Source organism: Pteropus alecto, unplaced genomic scaffold (assembly GCF_000325575.1).
Source record: "Pteropus alecto unplaced genomic scaffold, ASM32557v1 scaffold152, whole genome shotgun sequence".
In the NCBI taxonomy this organism is placed as follows: domain Eukaryota; kingdom Metazoa; phylum Chordata; class Mammalia; order Chiroptera; family Pteropodidae; genus Pteropus; species Pteropus alecto.
The window spans coordinates 8,517,083-8,531,716 of NW_006432227.1; the positions used below are offsets into that span (position 1 = coordinate 8,517,083).

At 34.7% G+C, this 14,634-nt stretch overlaps 1 pseudogene; it reads right to left on the reverse strand.

The window, feature by feature from the left end:
* Positions 1-954: 954 nt before the first annotated feature.
* Positions 955-1,073, reverse strand: LOC112475870 (annotated as a pseudogene).
* Positions 1,074-14,634: the final 13,561 nt, after the last annotated feature.

Here is a 14,634-nt window from a genome sequence, read left to right on the forward strand (position 1 = left end):
CACAATCCTATCTAATTCCAAGCCCTTCCTAACTTTGTCCTTTTTAGTTTTGCCTATAGAGTAAATATTCTCATCAACACATAAACATAATGACATGTTTACCATTTTAAAACTCTTTCAATTTTTTATCTCCTGCTCCACCTACTGTCCCATTGTCTTTCTATTCTTTCTCATAGCAAAATTCCTTGAAAGAGTTGTTCTTAATTGTCATTTATCTTCATCTTCTCCTTCCTTTAAAACAAACAGACAAACAAAAAGACCTGCACTTACGTTTTCTTTCCAGAACTATACATAAACTGCTCTTGAAAAGCACTGTGAAATCCAACAGTCAAATTTTCATCATTATCATCTTTGACCTATTAATGACATTTGGCATAAGCATTGCTTTCTCGTCCTTACTTTTTTTCTTGTTGGCCCCTGGGACATTCTCTTCTCACCTCACTGGCTTATTCTCTCAGTTTCTTCTTTATACCTTCTTTGAAATCCATCATTATAATTGTTCGGTGTCCAAATACATGGTAATATTTATCTGACCCACACACCTCCCTTAACTACACATTCATATGCACCACTGGGAGGCTAAAATTAATACATCGAAAACTTAATTATTTTTTGAACCCATGCCTAATAGGCTTCTCCCCAAGTGTTTCTCATCTCAGTAAATGCAGTCGATTTAGAACAGTATAAATTTAGAACGATATTGAAGTATGGTGTTAAGAACATTTATAGCAATGGGTGAGATAATTCTGATAGAGAAAGCCCATTGTTCCAGTGACTAAAGCCAAAAAATGTGATGTCATGAACTTCTGTGTTGCTTTCAGTCCTTACACGAATCTATCAACAAATCTCATGGGCTCTATCTTCAACATATTGTCAGATTCTGACTGCTTCTATTATCACCACAGCTATCCCAAGTTCAAATTACTATAATTTCTTTTTTCTTTTTTTTTTATATGCCTATAGCACTTGGTCTTCCTAGGTGGTCTCTCATCCAGGTACTAACCAGGCCCAACCCTGCTTACCTTCTGAGATCAGACAGGATTGGGTTTGTTCAGGATGGCATGGCCGTAGACAAGTTACTATAATTTCTACCAGGACTTTTAAAATAGCTTCCTAGCCTTTCTACCTTTCTATTCTCTCTCCTAAATGGTCTACTATCCACACAGTAGCTAGAATGATCCTTTTAAAGGTTAAATAAAATCATATCTCTTCCTTAAGACCATCAAAATCCTTTCTCATTTTACACATCAAATTCATTGACCTTAAATGCCTACAATGGCCTACAACCTACCCTCCATCTTGTACTCCCACTGCTCAGGATATTCTCTTCCAGCATCCTTGATTTTTCATGAAGATACTAAGGATGTCTCTGCCTCAGTGCCTGACATTCTCTATTCGCTCTAGCTTAACTGTTCTTTCCCTCATGACTGGTTCCTTCACTTTTTATAGGTATCTGGTCAAATCTCTTCTACTCAGGTGAGATGATCTTGTTGACGCCATCTCAAAATCACTATTCTTAGCTAGGTATCTCACTCTCTATTTCCTTATACTTCTTTTATTTTCTTCATAATATCTATAATATTACATGTTTCTTCACAGCATATGAATATATATTTGTGTGTATGTATTTATATATATAAATATATGCTATATGTGTAAATATATGTATATATTTGTGTTTTGTTCATCTTATACTAGAAAATGAGTTCTACTAACTAATAGATACTGTCTCACTCATTATCTGTTAAATTAATTATAATGTAGCAATATGTGTGAGTCTACCTAGAGAGAAATTAGAGAAAAGGAAAACTGTGTACAGGTCATGTGGAGGGAGTGTTTGGTAATTGCCAATGTTGCAAGTGTTTTTAGGTTTGATGACTGAAGATTCTTGGATTATGGCCTTATGTTTAAACATAGCTCAAGGTTGAATTAGACAAGAAGTAATTTAATGCCTCTTCTAACTATATGGTATTTAATTGCAGGAGTTATTTATATTATTAGAACAGTAAAATTAAAAAGTTCCTACTACAAAATAAACCAATCATCTAGATGTATATAAATATAGTATAGTATAGATCTTAAATAGTCTGCAGTCATAGATGCTTTGTGTTTCCTATTTTTGTATAACTTTAATTCCTTTTAACTATAAAGTGACTATGTCTTGGACAAAGGACCTATTCTTGACCTACAGTACAACCTTGCCATAATCACTACTGTACACTTGAATTCAGAATTTATGAAGTAATAAAGGCAAATTTGTGGTGTTCCCTGAAAATTATTTGCTGTTATATTTCTCATGTCTGTTTTTTCTGATGAAACCCGTGTGTGGCACATGAACAGACACTTATGTGGCATGACTTAAAAGAGATTGAAAACCTCCATAACCCAAAAAAACTGCATTAGCAGCCGGAGATGATGCCTTGAACTGTCAGCAGACACACTGAGACTCCTTTGAGTTTCAGCAAAGTGTTTTTGGAAAGTCTTTCTTAAAATGTTTGTGAAATCTTGTCACCTTACCACAAATTAACCCACTGCCTAACAGGATAATGACAGAACATTAGAAAAAAAGACAATATTGATGTATGATGTTAAAAAAGTTTAGAGTAAGAGCTGGGGTAATTCTGATAGGGAAAATCTAGACAGTTCCCCCTAAGATCTTGGGTAACCACTGAACTCTTTGGTAGATTAATATGATAAAAAACAAAAAACAAAAACAAAAACAAAAAAAAGTGTAATAAGAGTAAGCAAATATTAAAACTTTACTTATATCATTTTTATTAAAACGAATAATGTCTAGAACATATTATTAAAAAAGGAGAAAATATCTAGAGTATGTTAATTCATCAATACCTCCTCATGACCTTGGGAGGGCAGGATGATGAGTAAAGGGAAGGAAGATAAGAAAAGTAGACCTGGAACACAGTGTGATGAGATGGAGTGTGGAATCAAATTCTGTGATATGAATTCTGCCTCTACATTTTAAATGCTTATTTGAGTCTAGCTAAGTGATTTTCTTTTTCTAAAACAGAGTTTCCTCTTCTGCTAAACAAGGATCATATTTTTGATCCTAAGTGATTGTTATATGGGTAAATTATAAAAACATTATTGATGTAAAGAACATCATTGGTGTTAGCACAGAGAAAGAAATTTCAGGAGGATTCAGTGAATTTAAGGTGTTCTCGTCATCATTATTTGGCAGCTTACTCAAAACCTTTTAAATTGCTTTATCTATAAAATGATATCTATTTTTATCTATGTTGAAGGATTTCAGGATACTAGAATTAACTTGGCTAGAAAAAATGTTTAACGATTCACGTTTACTATTAATAAATAGTAAATAAATTTAGTAAATAGTAAATAAAATAGTAAATAAAAAATTTAAGCTTTAGGAATCTGTTGATTTCAAAGATGCTCTGCCAACATTTTTAGACCAGTTACTTGAGTCAATGAGCACAGGTATAGACATGGCATTAAGACCTTTCTCCATGACCCGTGCACTCTCCTCGACTTTAGGGAAAGCTTTGTAGCCTTAAGGCAAAGACAATTTCTAGAATTTGAAATTTTCCTTTACTAGATTCCTGCTTTTTTGTGACTAGCTGCACTGCCTGTATTATTTATGATTACATACAACTTGAAATCATCAAAAAACTCAATTTTTAGACAGAATCTTTCTCTCCAGCAAAATGGTACAGAGTTCATCAGCCCAAAGCTGTCACAGAGCAGCTTCACATTCCCAGTACACAGCTTTTACATGGGGGGCAAGGAATCTGGACGTTATGGGCCAACGGCAGTGACTGTCCCAGCCATCTCTTCTAGCCAGGCTAAAGGAGGAATGTTGACGAAGAGTTACCACGCCCTCTCATAAAAAACAGTTGACACATATTGAACTTCAGGGAACTTCTGTAAATGTAAGTTTTAGGGCCATTGGGAAAAAAAAAAGGCATAAATATATAAGCTAAGACATTTTAATTTTAAACATTTTTTATCAGACTGAATCAGAAGAAGGACAGTCAGCTGTCTTTCCATTTTATCTCCTTATTTGAAAACTTACAGCATGGATTCCTGTTACAAGATCTCAGAATTCAGGAAATTACCATTCAGAGATTTCAAATGATTTATGGGCAAATTGATTTTTGAAGACTCTCCTGGAAACACAACCACCCACTATTATGTTGTCACTATGGAGACATTAATTTATGAGTTCTACACAACCCATGTAAAAATGGCATATTATCATATTATAAACAGAGCCCCAGGTTATTTTGCACAGTCAGTTCACTGCATGGCACGCCTTGTCCAGTGGGTGAACAATGGCGGAAATCTGGCCTCCAGTCCCTCAACAAGCCATGTGTCCTGGTGAGGGACATGGTAGCAGGAGGAAGAGAAGCTAGTGTATGATTCCTACAAATAGAGCTTTTCTTTTGGCGGCGGGGGTGGGGTGTTAATTTCTCTAAAGTAGAGAAATGAGAGTTAAATTATAATGGAGGCAAAGGAATGTGGAAGAAGGTCAATGGGCAAAAGACAAAAGGAAAATCTCAGATATCATAGGAAAGGGTACATGGTGCAGACTCTGGTGGCCTTAAATCTGTGGTTTTCAACCAGGTAGGATTTGACCCCCCAGGGGACATTTGGCAAAGTTCGCATCATTACTTCTTGCCATGACTGAAGGGCTGCTACTGGCATCTAGTGAGTCAAGGCCGGGGCTGCTGATAAATATCCGAGATGCACCGGGCAGATTCTCACATCAAAGAAAGAACAAATCCGAAATGGTAATAGTGCTGAAATTAAGAATCCATACTGTAAATGAACACATACAGTATTTAAAAAGAGTTAAAACGTTAGGGAACAACGAAGGTTTGCTGAAAGGAGATTGGCACTATCAATTTTCGTCTGATGTACTATTTTTTCCTGAAAATTAAATATTTTATTAAGTTAGCCATTGTTTCATGCTATTCAGTGAGTTGCCATGCAATGTTTTCACGTGAGAAAAAAAATCATGTCTCCTTTTTCCAAATGTTTTCTTTCTCAAAATGTAACAGATTATATCTGATTTGAAGTACGCCACTTTCAACGATTGCTGTGCAAATAAGAAATCTAAATCTCAGGAGAATTTTCCCTTAATTTTCTTATTCCATTCTTTTTTTTTTTTTTTACATAGAATTATTACTGAAAACTCTTCACTGAACTTCTGAAGTTCAAAATTTAGAAGCTGAAGATGGTGTCCAAAGATATTCAGTCTGTTATATACACACAATGTTAAAATAAAAATTATGTGGGAATTAAGTTTAATTACTTCAGTTTGATTTCAAATTTTATTTATCCATAGTTACAGGATACTTCTCATCCTGGATCATAATGCAGAAAAGGAAGTCTGAGATGGAGGAAACATCATTTTGCTTTAGAACAGGGAAGTATGAGAAGTGCTGCTGTGCTTTGAACTCTGGCTGACACTGCTCACATTTTTATTCATCTATAAATGTATGTGATACCTCCATAAGCATGCACTCCAGGTGGTCTTAAGCATCTGTACTGCTTAAATACTAAACATATATGTTATTCTTGCTGTTTAAATACTAAACATATATGTTATTGCAGTTTTATAATCCTCAGTTCTAAATAATATGAATGATCTGTTACAAAGTATTATATTGCTTACTTGGTGATGTTCAACAGAATTATTATTCTGCCTCTTTTCATCTGCAAAATGCTGCTTAATGTATTGGCATTGCAACTGCTAACTCATCAGAAAGGATATGACAGCATTATGCCAGCAGTTAAGAAAGATCTGCTGTTTAAAACAAAATAATTAGTTCCTCCAAATTTGTAAAAGTGCCTTTAGACAGTATAAAAGTCCCAAGATCATCATCGGAGCTATCTACATGTCACTCTCCCCTCTCACCTTGCACTATTCCGTGTGAATGTTATCTACATCGTTTCATCACATAAGCCAGGCAGCTTGAATATTTTTTTTCTCGGAAAGGGGAAAGAAAACCATCTCCTGATGTGTTTAGCCATTTCAAAAAGCAAATTTTACATTTTTGAGTCATTTAATTAGAGGAGAGAAATGTAGTGTGAGATATCAGCAGTCTGTGAGACACAATAGCGTTTAAAAATAGCACTGGGTTTGATTTGTAAACGAAGTTTTCATACTTAGGTTTCATAAAGATGAAAAAATGACAATAAAATAATAAGGCTAAGCCACACTGGATCAAAAATATGCAGTATTTCCTAATGGTGTCTCATGTGATGGTTACTCAATAATAAAATGTAATATCTTGGTTTTATGATTCTACAAAAATGTACGAGTCACCATGAGAAACACTGAAAGGTTTATGTACTCTTTATATTTTAGAAGAAAAAGAATTAGAAAAGCCAAATTTTAGAATATTATTGCTTGGGTTGTTTTAACATCTACATTTAATATCCTGGGCTTGTGCACACACTATTTAACCTCTCTACACCTCACTTTCCTAATGTTTTATAAAAGATAATGTTACCCTCTTCATAAATTAAATCAGGTGATGATTTAATATATAACACCAGCTTGTATTATCGTAGTCATAGTAAGTGCTACATAAATATTTGAAGAATCTGTGAGCAATGTTGAACGAAGTGATATAGAAAGGTAATCAAGTTATTTCCTAGTTCAAAGGATCCTAAACATCAACTGGCCAGTCCCGCTGGGGGTACCGATCACTTTTTTTGGTCTCACAAGAGGGCAGAATAGCAAGAGACAAACCTTTTTGACAAGGAATTTACCACTCCAAGAAGCAACATATTTCATGATGACTATTTCTTTGGATTCCATTTAGATAATTCTAACTCTTAAGAAATGTTTCCTTTGAATGAGCAATAAACACCGCTCTGTAAGTTGTTTGTTAAATGAAGCTATAAACAGAACCTTTTCTTCAGGATCCCTTTCATATATCGAGAGATGACATTCATGCCCATCCTAAAGCTCGTCTTTGTTTTGAATGAAACATCTCCGGTTCCTTTTTCATGACAAATTCCAAAACGCTATGCACCTGCTTGAATTCTGATTCAAAGCCTGCTTCAAACACAACGTGCTTTAGTAGACATGATATTTTCGTTGTTCCTTTAGAAGCCCAGTGTAAGTGCCTTTTGTTTTCTTGCCTGTGGGACTGTTCTGTGCTTTCAGCCTGCATCTCTTTAATTCTTCTTTGCATTCGGTTTGGTTATATTTTGTTTTTGTTTATTTGTTTATGATCTCTGTTAAGCCGAATACCTAGATAACATATGTGTGTGTTTTTAATTGCACATGTACATATTTGTGAGTCATCCAAAAATAATGTGCCATACTTTAAGAGTTCTGTCTAGTCACTTTAAAGTGTTGAATAAGGCAGTCAAAAAACAAAACAAAACAAACAAACAAACAAAAACAGCTTTGGTTGTTACTCCTTTCTTTTTTTCTTTTTTTTTTCACCTTTCATTTTAAAAATTGTTGAGGATGGATTATCTGCCAGGCTGAATAACTTACCTACATTACCTTATTTAATTTTTACAACCAATAGAGAAGATAATTACAAGTTTTCATTGTGCAAAGAGGCTGACATATGGACAGATGGTCACTTTTTCTAGTCCCAGACTCCTTGACACCAAAATGCATGTACTTTATAAGGTGGAAAATTGGGAATGTGCAACTTGGGAGCATATCTTTGTCAACAGTTGTGCATTTAATTTATTGCATTTTTAGTCTACATTTCCTCACTATTTTCATAACAATTTTGTGAATGACTTTGCCAGATGCCTTAATGACTTTCCAATATCCCATCTTGAGGTCCAGTTTCTAAATACTTTCTCAAACCTCAACAAAAAATAACTACAACCACAAAAATAAACAAAACAGAGGGAAAATGTTCAACCACAAAACTGTCTTTGCTGTCATCAGCTAAAACCAGGAACGAGAGAAAAACAGCAAACAATAGTTATTAGGGAAAATTAGACACAACTGTGTTTAGTGTCCAGCTTTGTCAACTTCAATAAGTTATATAATATTCCTGAGATCCATTCACTTTAAAAAGATGACTTTAAGTGTTCTAGTATCTGAAAAACTCCTAAAAATACAGTACCTGGCTTATTATAACTAAAATAAGCAATAATAAAATCCAGCACGTAATGGATTGGACGAACATGGTAGGAATGTAGCAGTCAGCATAGGCTAGTCTATGCAGTGCTAACAAATTGTCCAAATTTAGTGGCTAATACTATGAAAGTTCATGCCTGACTAATCCTGTGTGTCTAATGTGAATTGGCAGGAGAATTTTACTCACTGTAATCACTGAAGAACCCAGGATGACAGAGGCTATTTATACATCCTTGCCCAATTGCTGAGACAGAAAAAAGAAAGGAGCTATGACCGATCATGTGATGAATTTTAGAATTTCTGTGTGAATGCAATTAGTGCACTTATATTCACTGGCCATTCTAATCAATCTTATATGCTTTATATGAATTATTATAAAGTCCCTGGAAGAGAGAGGGGTATATGAATACTTGCTGAACTGATTTCTAATCAAGTGTCTCCAGAGAAACAGAACCAATAGTGTGTGCCTGTGTGTGCGTGCATGCACATGTGTGTTTGCGTGTATCTATAAGTGCATGTAAAATGGTTTATTATAAGAAATTGGTTTATATAATGATGGGGGCATTGAAATTCAGACCAAAGACAGCCAATGATATATAGTTTCAGTCCAAGTCTAGGTCGAAAGGCAGAAGACCGATATTCAGCTCAAAGACAATGAGGCAGCAAAAGAGAAAGCATCCTTTCTTATTTAGTCTTACATTCTAGTCAGGCCTAGAATGTGAGGCCCGCCCACACTGGGGAGGGCCGTCTGCTTGTCTCAGTCTACCAGGACAAATGATCTCCTCATCTAGAAACATCCTCACAAACACATCCAGAAATAATATCCAAGCCATTACCCAGTGGCCCCATCAAGTTTAACACATACAATTAACCATCATCGACTGTGACTCTAAAATCACTGTAAATTTAGAATATATGTGGGAATTTGCAGGAAAATAACTCATACAAACAAGGATTTGAAATAAACAGGAAATGTAAACATATTAAAGTGGATTTTTTAAAATGGTTTATATAAGAGTAATCTACTGCCTTCATTTTGTAGTTAGGAAAGTACCTGAAGATAAATCAATCTCTGGCCCTTATGTTTTAAACTCATGGTAAAAAAGCCAGAACTTCATCAGTTTCTTATTTTCATGTACAGTCACAGTTCTTTTCCCTTACACTCTCCATATTCCCATCCACATATGTGTCTAACATACTTCAAAAAAAATACGACGCAGCTGCCTCTGTAGCCATCTGTTTTATTGTAAGTTCTTTCCAATTTTATGTAATTTTTGAGAATTGTGTCATTCATGTATAAGGTTCCTCTTTTGTGCTACTCCAGGATCAGAGGATTGTAAATAAATATACATAAATTTTCATGCTTTATTTATGTTTATATTTTCACTAGAATAATACCTAATCTCCAAGAAGAGCTTAGAATTCCATAGCCGATAATTGGCATTCATTCATAGAAAGTCATGTCTAAACCACGGACAACTTACACAACTACACTTCAGTTATCCAAGCATTATTAACATTAATGGAATAGATCAGTCTTTATGTGAACTGAAATACTCATATACATGGTTTGCTAGTGTCCTGGCAGTATATAAAGAAGCTGATTGTCGCAGGAAATAGATATGTTGCAAAAAATGTTTTTTTCTGACTTGATATTTAGTTCCACCACCACAAAATAAAGGATTTAATTTTTCAATTCAGACATAAAAAGAAACACCAAAGCCACATTAGGCCTAAAGAACTCTAGAATCTGTGTTGAGGTTATTTTATATCAAAGGGTGAATTGAAACATTGAGACTGGATTTCAGACAGTCTGCTTTCTTCCTGGTGAGCAACTCATTCTGTCACATTTGATCCTCCCAAATCTGTTTAGCAGTGGCTTGAGTATTTTGGTAGGGCTAACCACAGTGGTTATGTTCCAGTCTGTTTGATCGGAGACACACCTGTCCTTCAGATGTTTCAATATCCTCTGATAGTTGTGGTCCATGGTACAAAGGCATTTTAGATGACAAAAAAAGTTTTATAAATTACCTAGCTTAACCTCTCCACTTTGTAGAAGAGTAAACATTTTTATAAAAGAGACAGATGCAGCTTCTGTCACTAACAGGAGTATCATTAATTGCTTCATCTTTTTGAACCTCACTCAACATGCGTTGCACGTAAAATCCTTTAGAGCTGTGGAAAGGTGACAGGTTTGTTCTGCAAGGAAAATATTGAGAGAAAATGTCATTTGTGTTCCCTTTCCTTTCCAACCTCTCGACTTTGGTACTTTCCAGAAATCTAACTTTATTTGGTAGATGTCAGCATACTGATACCATAAAATTAAGGGATCACCAACAGATGATTTAGGGAACCCTGGCTCTTTTACAAATTTATTACTAATGTGTTATTTGACATGGTTTGCTAATGGCTCCCTTCTGCTTATCTGATAAAGTAAAAGGTGTTATATCGTATTTTTTTAAAAAATTTTGAAACATTGAAGTGTTTTAAGAATCTGGTGATACGAGAGAAACCACTTTTCAGAGAAAGGAACAACACTCAAGTCTCATATATCAAATTAGATGATCAAATTTAAGAGTGTAATTCCCTCAAAGGAAACACTTAGCCTCTGACAGCAAATGAATTATATGTCACTGAAAATTGTATGACTCTAAACCAGATCATTTGAATATCTAATGCTGGGCTTGACACATCTGTTATAGGCAATAAGGCAGCAAAGTGTTAAGAGTGGAGGCATCTAGGTTAAAATATTGATTTAGAACCTTGTAGATAATAAACTATCCAAACCTCGATTTCATATCTACTATTTTCACCTGGCTGGGCTGATGTAGGGGTAAGCAATCACATATGTAAGCACACGATAACAGTACAATGCACTGAAGATAAACATTTGATTTATTAACTGAGAGATTGGGACATGGACATTTGGGGGCGGTCTTTACTCTGCTTACCACACTAACCATGTCTTTGATCTTTTCTTGTTGGGGTTTCCTATCTTCCCCTTCAGGCTAGTTTTATTTCTACCTTCTCTGTAAAATCAATCTTGTCCATTCTTGTTAAAAAATGTCTTACTCTTTTAAGTTTTTAATAGAATCTATTATCCGGATCATTCATTTTCTCCTCTGAACTTTGTATGTGTATATCTAAACCCATGTTGATGCATTAGATTTTATTAGACACTGCATTCACATTTCCTTTCCTTAAGGATCCAAAAGTGACAGTTTTCTAAAAAAGAAAAAGAAAACAATCTCCAAAAGGGGAAAGGGCTTATATTTCCAGGTTCGCCCTAAGGAAAATGGCTTCCATTGTGTGGGTTGATTGGCTGGTCTTGCCCTGTCTTTCTTTCTGGCTCTCACTATCAGCCACTCACACTTCCCAGATTTCATCTTTCTTTATTACAGATGTTGGCCCCTCCATTTGTTTTAAAATAGATGAACCCTGCCTGTCTTGTTTACTGGTGGAAAGTGAATTTACCTACATCTCTCTGCTAAAGTCTCTTAACATATGCTTGTGAATTGTGAATTGTGGCACTTGAAATACCTATTTTTCTGTCTTAAATAATTATGCTCATTTTATTTCTCTATGAACATCAATCAAAGGTTAAAGATTCTCAAGAGTTGTTGCTCTGGGTTTTTGTTGTTTGTTTGTTTGTTTGTTTTTAAGCATAGAATAGTTTATGCATGAGCATCTTGGATTTCTTCCACAACCAGTGTCACTACCTGACTTTGCAATTAAAGAAAACCGAAATAGGAACAGAGGAATCAGCAGGGGTGAATCTGAGGTCTCACTTTATGAGGTTTCAGTGAGGTAGTTAGCCAACTCCTCAGTGCTCTCAGAAATTGCATGAGGTCACTAGGGAATTCATACCTGTTTTGTTACCTGCCAATTTAGGTTATCCAGTCTGTTATGTCTGATACCATACGCAGACACCCGCAACGATACCAGCCCCTTCTAAAGCTTATTAACAGACAATATTTTAAACCATTAAACCATTTTTCCAGTTCTTTTCTTCCCACTATAGGTTAAAGAATCCTGGGTCTTTTTGTTCATTATCATCACAGTAATTCAACTGTAGCAACCTTTCTTTTACAGATAAAATTAAGTCCAACATAAACCAGAATGAATTAAGATCAGAGCAGCTTACAAAATTGCAGAACTATTTCATCTGTAAATCTTCTTTGAACAAACATGGGCAATTCATGCACAGGTAGCAATAATTATATAGTTTTGGTCCCTTCATGACTCTCTTGGGCTTCTGTTAATTTTAAAGAAATTAAAGAAAATGCACAGTCACTTACGTCTTTTGCATTAAGGAGATGGATGGGCCAAGTGTCAGTTTTGAAATTTTCTATTTAAATATTTTTTCCCACTGCCAACAAAATTTCTTCTGTCAGAGCAAACATGATTACATTAGGTCAGCCCCATCATTTACCAATATTTGCAAAAACTTGTTATAACTCGACTTTTCCATGTGTCTATGCAGGCGTAGCTGGCACACAAAAGCGTAAAAGCCACATTTGTTCAGGTTGTTTAGGATGGTTTGTAAGGTTCACTTCCTAATTCCTAATATTAGACAACTTTCATTGGGGTGTGAATAATTATCTCCACCTCTTCTTTTGGGCAATCACGTCTCAGCATGTCCAGATTCCTTATGTCCTTAACCAATATTCATTATGTACATATCGTACCACATAACTCAACTTTTTTTTGATCCAGTACTACTTCTCACTTTCCTCACAATGTAATACAGCCAGTCATTGTAGCTTATTTTTCATAAACTACAACAGTAATTTTTGCTTGATCCTAAAGCAGATGTTTATTGGTACATACTAGAAAAACTACCACATCGGATGTTTATATTTTATGATCATGTCACTGTTTTGGTGGATATAGCCTTTCTATCCATGTGATACTATGAAGATAGGCTTGAGTAATCACTGGACATGGAAGTTAAATTATTGGTTCTATACATACAGCATATACTGAAATGTCCTCTCAGAACTCTTTTCAAGGAGTAGAGTTATCAGAGAGCCTCCAATTATTAACTAAAAAGTTCATCTCATCTTTTGAGCTGAAATCTTACCCTTTTTAGATGGCCCTCAGCCAATGACAAAACAAAGTGTTGATACAAGAACTTACACATTTTTGCTCAACACAGAACTTCTTTAGTGGCCAATCTTTGTTTGGGGATCCCTATTGGGCTGAAAGAGATTGACCCAAAGGTCCATCATAGCCCCTATTAAAGTAAGAGTTTATAAAGTCAGGTCATAAATGGAATTCTTAGAGAAAAACATAATTGAATGAATGAATGAAATCAGTACCTTTATGTGTTTATTTCTAAAATCACAGACAGTCTTAGAGAAAAAAAATGTCTACCAGAATGAAAACACTAGAAAATGTTATTATTTTTTTTTTGCTTGTTTTAATTTCACTCAAGCTCTCAGTTACAAAACAAAACAAATGTGCACTTGGGTTTTTCATTTTTTCTGTTATTATTTTTAATTATCTGTTTTGTTTTGTTTTTTTGTTTTTTTTGTTTTTTTTTTGCATGGTAATTAAAAATTCCCATAAAGGTATAAGTAGAATATAAATGTTATCTCAGTTTGGAATTTTCAAAGAGTTTCAAAATGAATACATTTTATGACTGATTCATGTTAGTTTTTATCTTTAAAACGACATCATTATAAATCTAATTTTTGAGAAGCTATAGAATTTGAGCTCCAGAAGCTCTATGATTCCACTCTCAGAGGTAAGATTCTAAAAATGTCCTCTAGGATTTCTGTCCCTTTGTTGTACTGGTGCTATATAATACCTGAGACTATAGAAATAATGGATTTTATTCTCATAATTAGGTTACTTTATAAGTCATAGTTGACCTTAAGATAGGGAAGTAATCCTGGTAGGCCTGATAATTACATGAGCTTTTAAAAAGTAGAGTTTTCTTCAACTGGGGACAGAAGAGGAAGTCATAGATCTGAAGCAAGAGAAGGATGCAAAGCACCATTTCTGGCTTGAAGATGGAGAAAGACATGTAGTAAAAAAGGCAAGTACCTTCTGGGAGCTGAGAGTGGCCCCTAGCCAACCACTATTAAGGAGAAAGAGACCTCAGTCCAATACCTACACAGAACTAAATTTTGAAAATGACCAGAGTGATCTTGGGAGCAGATTGTTTCCCACAGCATCCAAATGAGAATTTAGACCAACAGATACTTTAATTTCAGCCTTGTGAAATTAGTACTTTGAGCTGAGAGCTCAGGCATGCCATGATTTTGCTTTTACCTACAGAACTATGTTGTTTCACAGTCCTGTTTGTGGTAACTTGTTACATAGCAATAGAAACTAATACAAATATTTTTTCATGTTTGGAAATAGTACAATTAGAAAAAATTACCTTTCTTGAATTCTCCAAATAATAAACTTTAAAGTTTACTATTCCATCTTATAGAAAAGTAATTTAAAAAATTAGCCATTAATCATTTTCCAGTAAATAGTTAGCACTGAATATCTTATAACCATATGCAAACATTCCT